The 14,464-nt window shown below is 43.2% G+C and overlaps 1 protein-coding gene across 1 annotated transcript in view; it reads right to left on the bottom strand.

The window, feature by feature from the left end:
- Positions 1-12,623, bottom strand: part of Gprin3 (GPRIN family member 3) — a 77,200-nt gene extending 64,577 nt beyond the window's left edge. Inside the window, exon 1 of the mRNA XM_032906404.1 lies at positions 12,439-12,623. The gene's annotated coding sequence lies outside the window, so the exon portion shown is untranslated. The remainder of the gene's footprint in view (positions 1-12,438) is intronic.
- Positions 12,624-14,464: the final 1,841 nt, after the last annotated feature.

Below are 14,464 nucleotides of genomic sequence, written 5' to 3'. Positions count from 1 at the left end.
ACATGAAAATTCCATGGGGCATCTCCTCACAAATCCACCTATAAATGAACGAAAGCAAGCCTGCAGTGAGCAGAAGGGCATAGGTAAGAAGGGTTTGTATTGGGAAACAATGTCAAGGGCACCTTAACTTCAGGAACCTGGAGCAAGGCTAAAGAAAAAAACATGCAGGGCTGGGGGAAAGAAACAGGCACTGGGGCTGAGATCCCCAGTTAGAAGTGAACAGACCCCAGGTTGTGAGGCAACTGTGTAGCCTCCTGTGCCATGTCCATATTTCTGCCCAATTATATCGATCTTCTCTTATGCGCTACTGATTTAAATCGATTTTAGTGAATATTTTTATTAAGTAGACTATAGCTGCTGACCTGTTTAAATAGATTACCCTCCACATAAGGAATATTACTGTGAAATCACAGTTCTGTCCTTCCAGCCACATATTTTTAAAGATACACTTTCCCAACTCTTAAACTAGTAAGTATACTTATGCCAACTAAGTATATGTCACAGGTCACTCTGGAAACCTCTTGACACAGCACAGCACAGGCCTGTGCCACCAGCTCGTGCAACAGACAGGGTTTTGATGTGATAACAGGGATGAAAGATTACCAGAAGGAGAGGGGCAGGCAGGACAAGACCAAACCGGAAGAGAATTCCTTCAATTTCTTATTTACTAGGAAAATATCAATGACGTTTAAAAATCATTAATTTTCATCCTCAAAGGTGACAGAACTCAGTATGTTTCAACCTCACTACTGCATCAGAACCACAGCCTGGGTTTGGTGAAGTAACTCACTGTATGTGTCAGGCCCTGGTTCGATAGTGAGTGCCACCAAGAACGATAATGAAGACCTCGGTGCTTACCTGGCATTGGGTTTTAAAGACTGTCTCCAGCCTTCTGTGCATACATTTTTCAGTTTTCAGTTTCACGTAGAATCCTCAGCTAGAAGCTATCATAGGGCACTGCTTAACGTTTCCGAGTAATGAACGTCTGAGATTAAAACATCAACCTCGGAAACACCAGTTCTATAAATAGTTCCCAAGTCCAAAGTCCACAGCAAGTTCAACAGTGACACAGGCCTGGCTTTTTCTTGCTGTTCATGTGGCTGTTCACGTGCTTACGCACATGTGTGCATGGCCTGTGCACGGGACTGGAGGGAGTGCACTTGGTTTTGCTTTTGAGAAACTAAGAAATGCTGTTTGCCTGACATGTGTTACCTGGATATTCTGATAAAGTCATGTTTGCAGGTTTTATTGCCTGTACAATGATTTGTGGAGCTAAAAGGCTCTTCCTTGAAATTTCCCACTTACTAAAAAGTATGTCTTATGACTATTTCAGAAATTCTCCAATTTATTTAAAGTGACATGAAATGAAATCCAAGTTGAAAGAGAGCCGTTCATAAAATCCGGCTTAATCCCTCATGTTGATAATTTCTGAGGGACAGTGTGACACGACATCGAGAAGCACATAGCTTTGTGGCTGTGTGGCTGAATGTATAGAGCTTCCCCAGTACAGTTTGTGGAACCCCTTTCCTCATTTTGAAATTCTAGCTTCTGTGAGAAATGGGTTCAGCAGAATACCACCGACAGGGAATCTGAAAACATTGTGAGAGCTGTATGAGCTGGCGTCTGTTGTCTCACTCACATTTTAATAAGTAGATGGTTGGGCATCAGTGAGAGAGGATATGCTTAGGCCTGCTGGGGCCAGATGTCTCAGAGTGGGGTGGAACACAAAGGGGTGGGGCTCCCCCTTCCCTGAGAAGAAAAAGAGGGGCAATGAGGAGAGGGATTCATTAGCTTGAGAATGGGAAGAGGGAAGGGGAGGGGGCCTTGACAGGGGGTGTAACCTGAATAAAAATAAAATAAAATAAAAAAAAAAGAAAAAAAAAGGAAAAAAAAAGAGACAGAACACACCAGAGTTCTACTGCTGGAGCCAACACTTCCGAGTGCCTGCCAGGTTCCTTTCACCTCCTGCTCAGTCTCCACTCCATCTCACGTCTCTTGGTCAGGTCTAGTTGCTCTTTTACTACAGACTGGCATCCTGACTCCTGCCACATGGGTGATAAGGCAGGGACCCCCTTCCCTAGTTTAGGTTTCCAAACAGAGCCAGTCACCCTGGGAAGTACCAGAGGCAGAAGCTTGTATTATCACTTCATTTGCCTGGGTTGTAGCCTGGAGAGGGGGCCCACAGAAGAGGATAAGCAGCATCCGGTGAGGCGGGGGATGGGGGTGGGAGTGGATACAAGAGGGTCTGGGACATTAAAGAGCAGCAATAGAAAGCTGGATTTCTCTAGCATTCTGGCAAGGGAGGCCCAGTAATGGGGGTCTAAGGTACAGATTGTCCCCAAGACTAAGCAACTATCCAAACCAATGGTTTCTAAACAATCTTTAACAATTAAGTATCACCAGCTATTCTAGCAATGTTTCATCAGAATAATGAGACTTCTCTAATGCCTACTATACTATTTATGTTGTATTATTATATCATCTCGATAATGAAATGAATTCTGTAATAATGTCACCCTCGATTCTCTTTTCTTGAAGTTTCATCAAGGCTGTGACAAATTCATATCAGAGAGATTTCCTGTGCAATAGCTAGCCATTAGTAGAAAACTGGAAGGTTTTTCTTGCGTCTGCCTCATTGCTCTCACTTGTCCCTGTTTCTTGACTTCTACTTTTTAAGGTTGACCTATGACGGAAGAAAGGTATGTGGGTGAGGCCAAGGTGCAGTCAAACAGAAGATGCACAGAAACTAACCTTAGTTACTGATGCCTACAGGAAGGAAGAGATGGGGGGATGCTGGGGGTGGTAGGGGAGAGAAGGGATGCTTGTTGTCAGGCTACAAAGGAATTTCTGAGATCTTGGCCAGGAAAATGATCCATTGTAACTGGCGAATCATAGTTACCAATACAGCATTCCAGGTGTCTAGTGATTATTTAAATGTTTAGAAAATTTCTGTCCTAGCAGACACTGCAGGCTCAGTGTGCTTTGACTAATGACCTAATGAATTGCCCTTCCTCCAATCAGGATCTTCCCCAGGCACATTTTAAAATCCAGCTCCAGAATAATTCCAGCAATGCTTTACTTTAATATATGAACCAGAGGACCTACACATTCATATTCCATCCCTGCTTACATAATTACTCCAGAAGCCCTCTACCTCGAAGTCAGGAGACCCACAGTGACAGTCTTTTAATAAGTCATCATTGCAGTTTCAAATATCAAAGAATCACTTGGAGATCTAGAAATCATTTTTTTCACAAATATTACTTTTGTATTACTTTTATTAAGGAAAAAACTCTCTCTGAAGACTTCTGTCATTCATGACTGCCTACTTGTTCTCAATACATTTCAGACGGCATGGCACCTTCAGGGGCACACTTCTTATGGCAAAAGGAAAGGCAACTTCTCCAGAGAGCCCGGAGTGGATATAATATTGTGTCCTCTATTCCCTTTAAGTGAGTCTATTCTCAGCACTATCTTTTTGGAATGAAGCTTTGAGGCACCAACACTTTTAGGATTAATAATTAGATGAGAAGATGTTTTTAGAAGCAAGGTAGGAGGCCTGGTGTGGGGGAGGCTTGCAAAGTGTTCAGGAGGAAGGAAAGTTGAGAAAGGATGAAAGCCCTCAGACCTATTGAGGCAGCTCTTGCTATTTAAAGATTGGCCTGAGATTAGCATCCTGTTGTCTCAAAGGGGTGCATTTTAGTCAGGAGAGTGGCTAAAGAGAACAAAGCTCTGGGTTTGATTCTCATCACCACAGAAAATCAGGTTATGACAATATATACATTTCACTGACATTCTGGATGTAGAGGTAGGAGGATCATAAGTTCAAGGTCATCTCCAACTATACAGCCAGTTAGAGAGCAGCCTGGGATACAGGAAACCCTTTGTTAAAAACAAACAACAGAATAAGCAGAGGGGCATTTGTCTTTCTGTGCAACAAAACTCATCAATCCTGACAAGTCACCTCATCTTTGCCCATATCAATAGCCCAATTCTTCCATCCAGTGCCGACTGCATTAGTGATTAGCTTTGGAGAAGGGCTCCGTGCACAACCACATATCATTTTAGAGAGCATAACTCAGTCTTCAAGACCCAGCCAGGAACTGGAATATATGTCCATGCTACTCTTGTAAGTTTAGCATAAGCAACTCAAGAGACTAGGACTTGCTCTGGGCTTTCAGAAGGCTATGCAAACATGGCATATAAACACATGATGTGTTTAAAATTATATAAAGCAATTCAAGATAAAATCTTAGCCATGGCTCTTTTGAGAAAAAGAAAAGATAAATTACTGTAAAAACTGATAATGATTTCAATTTTAAGACAGTTCAAATAAAGCAAGCAAGCAACCAAATGAAAAAAGAAAACTGTCACTAATAGACTAGGTCAACTCAATTTGCATTCATTAAGCTTTTATATAATCTACATATTTTGCAGTAGGAAACTTTTTAAGCTTACTAATTCATGGGAGTTAGCTGTATGTGGAATAATTATCTTTCTGCTCTATTGAAACGTCGAATTTTAGAGTCCTGTGGTACCCTAGAACACCCAGTGTAGAGTTCCAAGACCTGAACCTAAGAGTTCTAAGTGAATTTCAGAATTAAGTGGGAGGGTTAAACACAAGTGGCTTACAGGAAACTTCAAGGTCAGAAGGACATCAGGAAGAAGTGGAGACTGCAATAAAGTTACAGCACACGCAACTGTTTTGTGCCAGTCATAGACTGTGGACCAATATTTCATGTTTTTATAATAGATCTCATCCTTGTCAAAAAGCAAATACCTTGACTGTGGCTATGATGCTTTTGCTAGGTTGCAAACTGATGAGTTTCAGTTTCTAAGCTGGTATCTATATGCCCTAGTCTGAGACCCATGCAGTGAAGATCTTTGGGATGCTTTCTTCCGTTCTGAGAATTTGACAAGAAATCATGAAGAAGTGACAGGGATTGCAATGACATTGACACCCCTGCTTAGAGCTCAGCATCTCTCTCCCTGACAGATGCCTCTTCTCTGACTGCTTTCAGACAATGTTCAACATGAACACAAAACTAACATCCAACTATTTACTTCGTTTTGATTATCATTTTTAAGGAGAAATAATTTATGGAAGAGTTTTCTGAAGGGCATGCCCAAATAATGATACATTAAGCATATGTTTAAACATTCGTGCTGTAGACTCAACTACGTCATACACAATGATGAAGAATCCAGGAGGGCTTGTGGAAATTGCATCAACCTATGACTGCATGCACTGAGAAACTGATTTGGAGGAAATGAGCATTTATGTATAAATGCCACACAGCAAAGACAAAGACCAAATTTAAGCTAAAAACTCACAATAAACAGCACTCCTGTTTTTGAACAATTTATAAAACTTATCATGGGCAAGCATATTCTTATCGCAGGCTAACATAGCGTGGAAAAAACAAGAAATGTGTGTTTTATTCAGTATCTCTCTTTTACAGTGCCACAATTCAGAATGAAAATCCAGAATCAATGCCCAATTCTGCACCGTGAAGAATTTGTATAGTCTACTCACTAGGAGCAAAGTATGGGCAGAGCTGATTACACCTCAGAAATCAATGGACCACAAGTGTTGAAACAAACATGCTCTGATTATGTAAAAAAAAAATAGAGTTAACACAAGCACTGTACTCCCTTAAGGATTGAATTTAAGCTAAGTTGCATACACTATAAAGATCTTCCCATTGATACAATATGACTGCTCAACATTTAGGCTATTGATAATCCATAACCCTGAAAAATTATAAAGAATATATCAACGTCTTGTGTCTCACAAAATAAATTTCCCACTTTTATGGTTTGTTTGCAATTCATGCTTAAAATACATTCTCTGATTCTTTCATCCCCTTCATAAAATTGTTAAATGCAAATATGAATTTTGAAGGCGTGGAGCTCTGATAGCTGCTACTCAGTCAGCAATACCAGGTCCAAGAGATGCCTGTGGTTTAGTTCTTCTGCTTTCTTTGAAATGGTTTTCTTGGTCCTGAAAGTGTCACAGCTGAGAATCCTGACTACAGCAAGCTTCCTAGCAGTAGCAGAGTATGCGTCCTCTTTAGGATCTGGGAAGTATGCATTCCAAACGGAACCTGTTGTGCTCAAGATCACCCAGCTGGTTTCCCCAGTATTACTGACACCTCGGATCATAATGACCGAGGTGGTCTGAAGTATACTCAGCGGGGCCCACACACTGGCCTTAGTGAGTACACAGATTCTCCTCACTGCAAAATTCAGCATTTCTTCCAAGTTTTCATTCTAAATAGTAGCTCAGCAGGAGACAGATACTGAATAAAACACAGAGATATTTTTCATTGTTCATCTTCCATTGTTCATAAGGCAATTATGATAAGAAAGTCGTATTTCACTCATCCTCAATTTTCAAGAAAAAAAAAAGCCTAATAATTAAGCTCTTCTCCTGCCTCCAAGGAGGGGGTCTCTAACGGCACAGAGCCACACTCATCTCCCACCCCACCCACCCACCATCCTTACCCTGAGCCTGGGCTCTAATGTGACTGAAGGTAAATTATCACCTTCACAGAAATTCCTGTTCAACTTTATAATGTTCCAAAATATTTTGGAACATTTGGAACACAGACACAGACACACACACACACACACACACACACACACACACACACACACAGAGAGAGAGAGAGAGAGAGAGAGAGAGAGAGAGAGAGAGAGAGAGAGAGAGAGAGAGAGAGATTTCTAAGCTCCACCTCTGGGTTTGGTACTAGGAACCAAGAGGTTATTTCATTTAGCCTTCTTGTCATGAGTCAGTTATTACTGTCTATAGTTAATGGTCTGAGATTAAGTTATGATGGGCTTCAAGATGAGGCAATATTTAATTACAAGCTTGAACACTGGAGTGCTATCACCGTGTTGCTAACACCAACATATGTCCAGTTAAAAGTTGTGAGTGGTTTTCTTTCTTTTTTTCCTTTGGAGTTTCTAAATTTTTTTTATCTTTATTAACTTGAGTATTTCTTATTTACATTTCGATTGTTATTCCCCTTCCCGGTTTCCGGGCCAACATGCCCCTAACCTCTCCCCCTCCCCTACTATATGGGCTTCCCCTCCCCATCCTTCCCCCATTACCACCCTCCCCCCAACAATCACGTTCACTGGGGGTTCAGTCTTGGCAGGACCCAGGGCTTCCCCTTCCACTGGTGCTCTTGGTAGGCTATTCATTGCTACCTATGGGGTTGGTTTTCTTACTGGGGTTCACCACACTAAGTCATTTAAACTGTAATATTTTACATATTCATTTCCTCATGGAGTTCAAGAATGCCTTTTCAAGTCAAATGCAGAATGTTATCATTCTAAACCTGACTGGAATGCTCCACCATCAGATTACTACTAGTGTAAACACTACTATGGGAAGGGATGAACATGATGTCCAGGATGGAGTAGGACAACACACACGTTTTTATATTTGACTCCAAATCAAAGAATTCATGCTGCTGAGCCTGTGTCCTGGCACTGTTGTTCTGAATAAAGGCACAGCTTCACTCAGAAGGGCTCAGTACCACAGCATGGTTTTACTCCAGAGCAGAGACAACAAGAGCTTGGAGAAAATCAAAGAATTTTCAGAGGCTCAAAACCTTTCTGCTCTGACTTTTCTCCCCATGAAAAGCAGTAGGCTACCTACAGCAGAACATGCAGGTGCAAACTGCCTTTATAATTCTTAATCTTTACTGTACTTCATTGATGAACTGATTGATTGACTGGTTAAGTGTGTGGAAGAGGCAGGGAGCATTCCCTGGAGGTTCCCTCCTTCTAGCACGTGGAATAAAACTCAGAGCCTTAGGTTCAGTAGGAAGGGCTTTTATCCACTGAGCCATTTTGCCAAACCAGGAAGTTCCCACAAACATATTCAGACATTCACTAAAATGACAGAGAAGACACAAAACAAAGGAAAGAAAATATGGCCTATGTTATGCTTCCCTTTGGTACTTATGGCTGCTTAGTGATGGTGCCTAGCCTGGGATTCTGCTCCTGATGGGCGCTGGTTTTTTGAACCTGTGACAATCATCTCACCACTCCCTGCCCCTCTGTTCCAGAGCTAGAGCTGTGTTCTGAGAAGTGAGTCATGATGCTACACTGCCGTGCATCTTGTCAATAGTCAGTAGTTCAGTTATCATATTCAAGTGAGGTCCAACCAGGAAATGGTGGCAACAAGAAAAAAAATATCAGGCAAGGACAGATTCATGCTGTCATAACCATTCTCAGTAGATTTTGTTAAAGTAGAAATATTAAGAAAACACATTTTGGAAATAATATAATTAACAACATAAAATAGTATGTATAGAGAAATAGAGAATATGATAGCAGTTGTAGGGAGGAGAGGAGGAATGGGAAGCTGGAGGGCAAACAATATACAACCGAAGACCTAAGACCTGTAGGAAGAACAAGCTGAAAGATCTTGGATACCCCATGAAGGCTGCCATTAACAGCAGCATGCAGTATGCCAGAGCTTTGCTACATTAGTGAGTGTTACTGTTGCCAGGCAGGGTGTTCAGGCATGGAGAGGAGGGAGTGAGAAGTAGGCAGCTGGGGCATGATTCATGAGTGGATGGTTTCTCTGTAGTAAATATCTATTTTCTACATGTTTACTTACCACCCTTGTCTCACTGCCCACTCAATCCAGCCACCATTCACAAGCTCACTCAAGCTCCATTTCCATGCTGAAACTTCTCGGATGAACTCCGTACTGAGAGTCAGGCCCTCTGGGTTTCTACTGACATACATGGTCAGTTCTGGGTGTGATCTTTTTAGTGATAGAGCTCTGTTGCTCTGACAGTGTGTAAAAGCCTACGGGTGGATCCCTTACTTCAATTGCTGCATCTTGTGAACTGAAGCCTCTCTATCGCCTAAAGTAGTAACACGCAGACTACTCAGGACATGGGAAACAGGAGGTACAGATTTACCCCATGGTTCATTATGTACACACATGCAAATATACCATGTAAAAGTCTCCTGGGCAGCTTCTACTCTTGTATGTTATCTTGCTCCCTGGTATATTCAACAATCAAAATACTGATCACATTCACTAATCTGATTACATGGTCATTTGTGATCTGAAACTTGTAATTTCCAAGTCTAGAAGGTCACTTACTGATCACTATGGAGTTGATACAACTATTTCTTTCACTTAAAAGTTATTGAAAACTTTCATGTGTCTTTTGGGCTCTCTTTGGTCCATTTCCTAGAGTTAATTGTTATTTGTTGATGACATTTGCCTTTTGGGGTCATGTGGGATATTTAAATTCTTTAGGTAGTCACTAGTATCCATACTTTATCCCGGAATTCCATTATCATAAAAATAAAATGTGCAATCTGGGTGTGATAGCACATACTGTATATTCACTGAACTTGAGAGGCTGAGGCAGTGGGATTGTGAGTTGAGTTTAAGGGAAGCCTACACCACAGAGCAAGACCGTGTCTCAAAGCAAATAAGTAAAGAGGTAAGAAATACAAGTTAAAAATAAAACCAAGAAAGGTTTCCTGAATTTCTCAAAGTCATCTCTCTTTTTTTTTATTTTTATTTTTTATTTTATTTTATTTTATTATTATTTTTTTTTATTTTAGGTGAGTACACTGTAGCTGTCTTCAGACACACCAGAAGAGGGCATCAGATCTCATTACAAATGGTTGTGAGCCACCATGTGGTTGCTGGGAATTGAACTCAGGACCTCTGGAAGAGCAGTCAGTGCTCTTAACCACTGAGCTACCTCTCCAGCCCTCAAAGTCATTTCTATAAACCCAATCTCTCCTCCCTCAGTTACTTTCACAGCATGGAGACCGGGGATGAAGCAGCTGAGGCACAGGAAGTCATGGCCTACTCAGAGGCCTCTCTCCCTTCTGAGTAGACAATTGCAGATTAAGCTATCATTGGACGATATGATGTGGGTAAGCACCATCAGCCTTACATGAATGGATTCATTGTCTTTAAACAGAGGGCTTCCTGAAGGTTGAGGTAGAAGCTCTTCTGGACTGAGCTTGAGGATAGATTTTGCTTCCTTCTCTCTCCCTGTCTTTTACCTTTATGTACTCACAGGAGTACCTTCCTGGGCCCCTGCTTACTAAGGCCCTTCCAGCTTCTCTTAACCAAGGCAGCAGCTCTCATTGTTCTGGATCCTGGGAAACTTGCTCCATGCTCTCCTCAGCCTGGCTTCTGAAGCTCCTTCCCACAGCACCTTGGCTATCACCATCTGTCTCTTCATTATGTGCTGTAAGCTCGGACTATGTCTTATTTATTTTTGTGTTTCACATCTGAGGGTCATGCCTTGCTAGATGAAATGCATGTTGACTGGCTGAATAAGGAGTGCATAAATAGAGAAGCACCAGCCACGGAGAGCCCCAGCACAACTGGGAGGAAAAGTGTGCCTCTGTGTCTGAAACCAGTATTTTGTCATTGTGTAGTTCCCTACCTGGTATTCAAAGACTTCCCTGTAACTTGTAGATTTGTGACAAAACTCTAACAATGAAGGACAGCTCTGTCTAAATACATCTTTTTCAGTATATTTCAGGCATAATGAAGAAAAATATGCAGGGACAAATAATTATGCTGGGAAAGTCTTTCGAGGCAACAAAACCCTGAAATTTTAGTGCATCCTGCTGGAACTTCCTCACCAACCACAGTTGACCTGATTCAACTGGTACCTCAGCCCACCACTCTTTGAGGTTGCCATGCTGTGCTGTGCCATGTCCACAACAAAACTTGGTGACTAGGTGATGCCTTGGTACATCACAGCAGATGTGGGTGTCTCCTTGAGTTCCTGGACTGTTTCTGAAACTCCTTTTAATGACTAAACATCTAGACTGGTGATAGCAGGACTACATTGTTTTCCTGTTTACAGTCACTCCACCAAACACACACACACACACACACACACACACACACACACACACACACACACACACACACAGGGCACACAAACTTGACAGAAACCAAACACATTCTCTGTCACTCTTTGTCAAAGAAGTTCTCTACCAATGCTCTGGCCATTGGAGGAAGGCAATAGAGAAGACTTTCTTCTTTGCACTGTGACTCATGTATCTTTATTCCCACCACTGTTATTCAGGGCAGGCTGATGACAAACAGCATGGGTAGGAAAGAATGGTTTATAACTGGAAAACAGGCTCATTCAGGAGAAGTATGCTCAAAGCATTATCAAGGTAAAATATGCAGAAGCACCAACAAGAGCAAACAAAAGCCCACGCAAGAGCTGTGTAAATATTTCATGAAGCTAAGCCTTAATCACTCTCTCTCCAAATCTTTCTGGTGGTGTAAACACTTCAGTTTCTTCCAGTCCTGTCATGACCCAGATTCCATAAAAACAAGATGAAAACATGGACCTATGGATCGTGAACAACTGTGTTGTGAAAATGGAAGGAAGCAAACACCTTCAGGAAGGAGGCCCCATGCTGGATGGCTGTCTAAAACTCCTTTATTCTTGCCCCCCCCTCCCCCAGGCTTCTGCCTTTCTCCCACCTACTCAGCGGCTCTCTCATCATCCCAACCTTGAACTGCTACACTCAGCCAATGACCTCCCTTAACATTCTTTCCAAAGCCCGGAACCCTGGTGTGCCTAGGCTGCTTTCCCTCCACCCCAATCTACTCTCCAGTGCCCAAGTGTCCTCTCTCTTCTCCCCTTTTGTCCACTGTCTAAAATCTTGCCTATGCTTTTCCATCTGTCTCAGAAACAAGAAGATTTGCTGTGTACTGGATGAACATCTCAGGCCTTTGCTGTAATCTACCCGGAGAAGGGTTTATCACCTCTAGCTTGATTTAATGTGGTTCCAAAGTTCACCTCTAGACACTGAACATGCTCTACAATGACTTCCCTTTATCAACCTCAGTCCGACCTTCCTCGTCTTTCCCTTCCGACCTCAAGATACATATGCCAATGTGTTAATAAATACATGCACATATATAAACGAGCCTATTATATATGACTGAGTTTTTAACCTTACAGCAAATAATCATAGTAAAATCACACACACACACACACACACACACACACACACACACACACACACACACACACACACACACACACACACACACACACACAAACACCCCTCTTGGAATATTCGATGTCTGCATATCCTATTGATTAGGATTCCCAGCTCAGAAGCAGCAAGCAGCTTCTCCCTTTTACCTTTGGGTCAGAGCTTAAGAGAGTAATAACCTTGCAGAGATATACATCACCTGCGGGTGTACGGCCCCTTCTAAGAGGCAGGATGGAAGGATAGGCTGGGGACATAAGCAACAGGCAAAGGATCCACAAACAAAATATGAGACCTAATTCCTCCTTCACCAGCACAGGCACATTGCCAGGCTCCTGTCTCCAAGGCTGGCCACTGGGCCAGGTGGCCGCGGGGGCGGCTCCTTTCCGGCTACAGCTTGCTTACCTGCTCCCACGGAGTGTCCCCCGCTGGGCCGCTGTCTGTGCTTTGCTGGGCTTCCAGTCGCTACCCAGCCCCGGCTCCTCCACACCACTGCTGGGGGATTCGAGCGGTCCGCTGCAGCCTGGAGCCAGCTCTGAGCGATCAGGAACTGAGATTACTATGCCAAGAGCCGAGGCGGCGCTGGAGCGGGGCGGAGACCGGCAGCTTCACAGCTCGGCGCCAAGCCAGCAAGGAGGTGGAGTTCACGTGCTGGCAGATCCGCGCCAGCGAGGCGCGCCCCTCCGCGGCGGCCTGGCCTCAGCCGCTGAGTGTGGACTGCAGCACAGCAGGCAGCAGCCTCCCTGTGAGCTCGGCCCCAGCCAGCCTTCTGGGCCCTGCTCTGGGAGCCTAGCGCCCTCGGGGAGCTTAGAGGACTGGCTGGCTGTGCTTCTGATGTAGGGGAACCAGTGACAGATGGAAAGTTAAGACGGAGATTAAGGAAAAGGGCTGGGGACCCAGAGCGACTCAGCAGGAAGTCTGGCCCTTACTCCCTCCAGCAAATCACTATATGGCTCCTTATAAAATCACATGCAGAGATACGGAAAGCAAGCAGACAACAGACAACGGGTATTTAATATGTTGTAAAATGGACAATATTTTAAGTATTTAGACTTGTCACTGCAAGAATGTTCCGGTCTCTCCCCTGCATAACTACCTCTAAGAGTGTAGATGGCTTTGGACACAGTCCCTCTGAGCTGCTGCTGCAACATCCTGAAGTCGGTTGAGCTGCTGTAGATGGTGCGGAATAACATCACAAGAACTATTATAACTGTTTGCGAACTGTGTGGCTATAATTCTCACAACTACTTATTAAGGGGGTGGTACTCCTTGTTTAGAAACTTTGCTTGAGAGTGGGGTAGTAATGCAGCCTGACTGGCATTCTAACCTCTCAAAGATGTCTTTCAGCTTGTACTCAGGCCTTACCCAGGGATCTTGTTGACATGATCTTTGCAGCCGGGCCCAAGGATCTGAGTTTTTAAAACAGATTCCTACCCAGGCCATGCTGAACAGCCTCAGTCTGTGGTGTTGGTTGGAGATTCTTTCTGAAGGTGGATTAAGAAGGATTTTCAGATGTTATACCTTGGCTCTGGAGCACGGAAGTGTAAGCAGTTCTCAAGTTTCCCTTTGGTTGAAGGAAGAAGGGAATGAAAAGGTTGCCAGTGGCCCTAGGTCACCCCTGAAAGCGCTTTCTCAGAAGAGTGGCTCGAGTGTAGGATGCTGTTTCCAGGTTCTTAACCAAAGAACTGGAAGTAAGGGCTCATACTGATTTGGAAACAGAACAGGATGAGTTTGTGCAGAGGGAAGTGGCAGTCTGGAGTCCTCGAGGGACCAATAGCCCAGCAGACCACGTGTGTGAGAGTACACAAAGCCTAATTATTGTTTGAGACTTTCTTTCGTATGCTCAATTGAAGAAAAATCTGGTTACTAAGGGGCACAATGTGGATGGCTACTTTGATTGATAAATAGGCTTTATATTCACTTCTTCTACACATTACCTCTTCCCATAATACATATTATTTCAATCATACACATTCTCAGTTAATACACAAAGTCTCTTCTGCCGCGTAAGGTAAGGCACAGTGACAGGTCTCCATGGTCAAGGAGTACATATGGTCTTCATTCTGCCCTCTGGCTGCACAGCCTGTGTCCTGAGGCTTCAGCTCAACTTCTTTCCTCTGATGACCATTCAGATTGTTAAGAAATTCCTTCAAATTTAGTACTTACTGGAAAATCATTCAACAAATGAGTACTAGCAAGAAACACTCTCTGGGCAGAGGACATACAGGGTTATAGTCAGTACAGGACACAAAAGATTTAGACACTGAGGTGATTTTTAAGTAGCTCCCTGAATGCTGCCAGAACCCTGTCTTTAGCCACACAGAGCAGCCTCACACCTCTGTCCTCAACAGCACACAGATTCAAGAGGAATGAAGCCATTGCAAATGCAAACAAATCAGTAAATCAGTGTGCTACCAATCCAGTCCAAGAG

This window comes from Rattus rattus, chromosome 6 (assembly GCF_011064425.1).
Source record: "Rattus rattus isolate New Zealand chromosome 6, Rrattus_CSIRO_v1, whole genome shotgun sequence".
Lineage (NCBI taxonomy): Eukaryota > Metazoa > Chordata > Mammalia > Rodentia > Muridae > Rattus > Rattus rattus.
The sequence above is the reverse complement of the archived record's forward strand: the minus strand, read 5'-3'. Positions and strand labels throughout refer to the sequence as shown.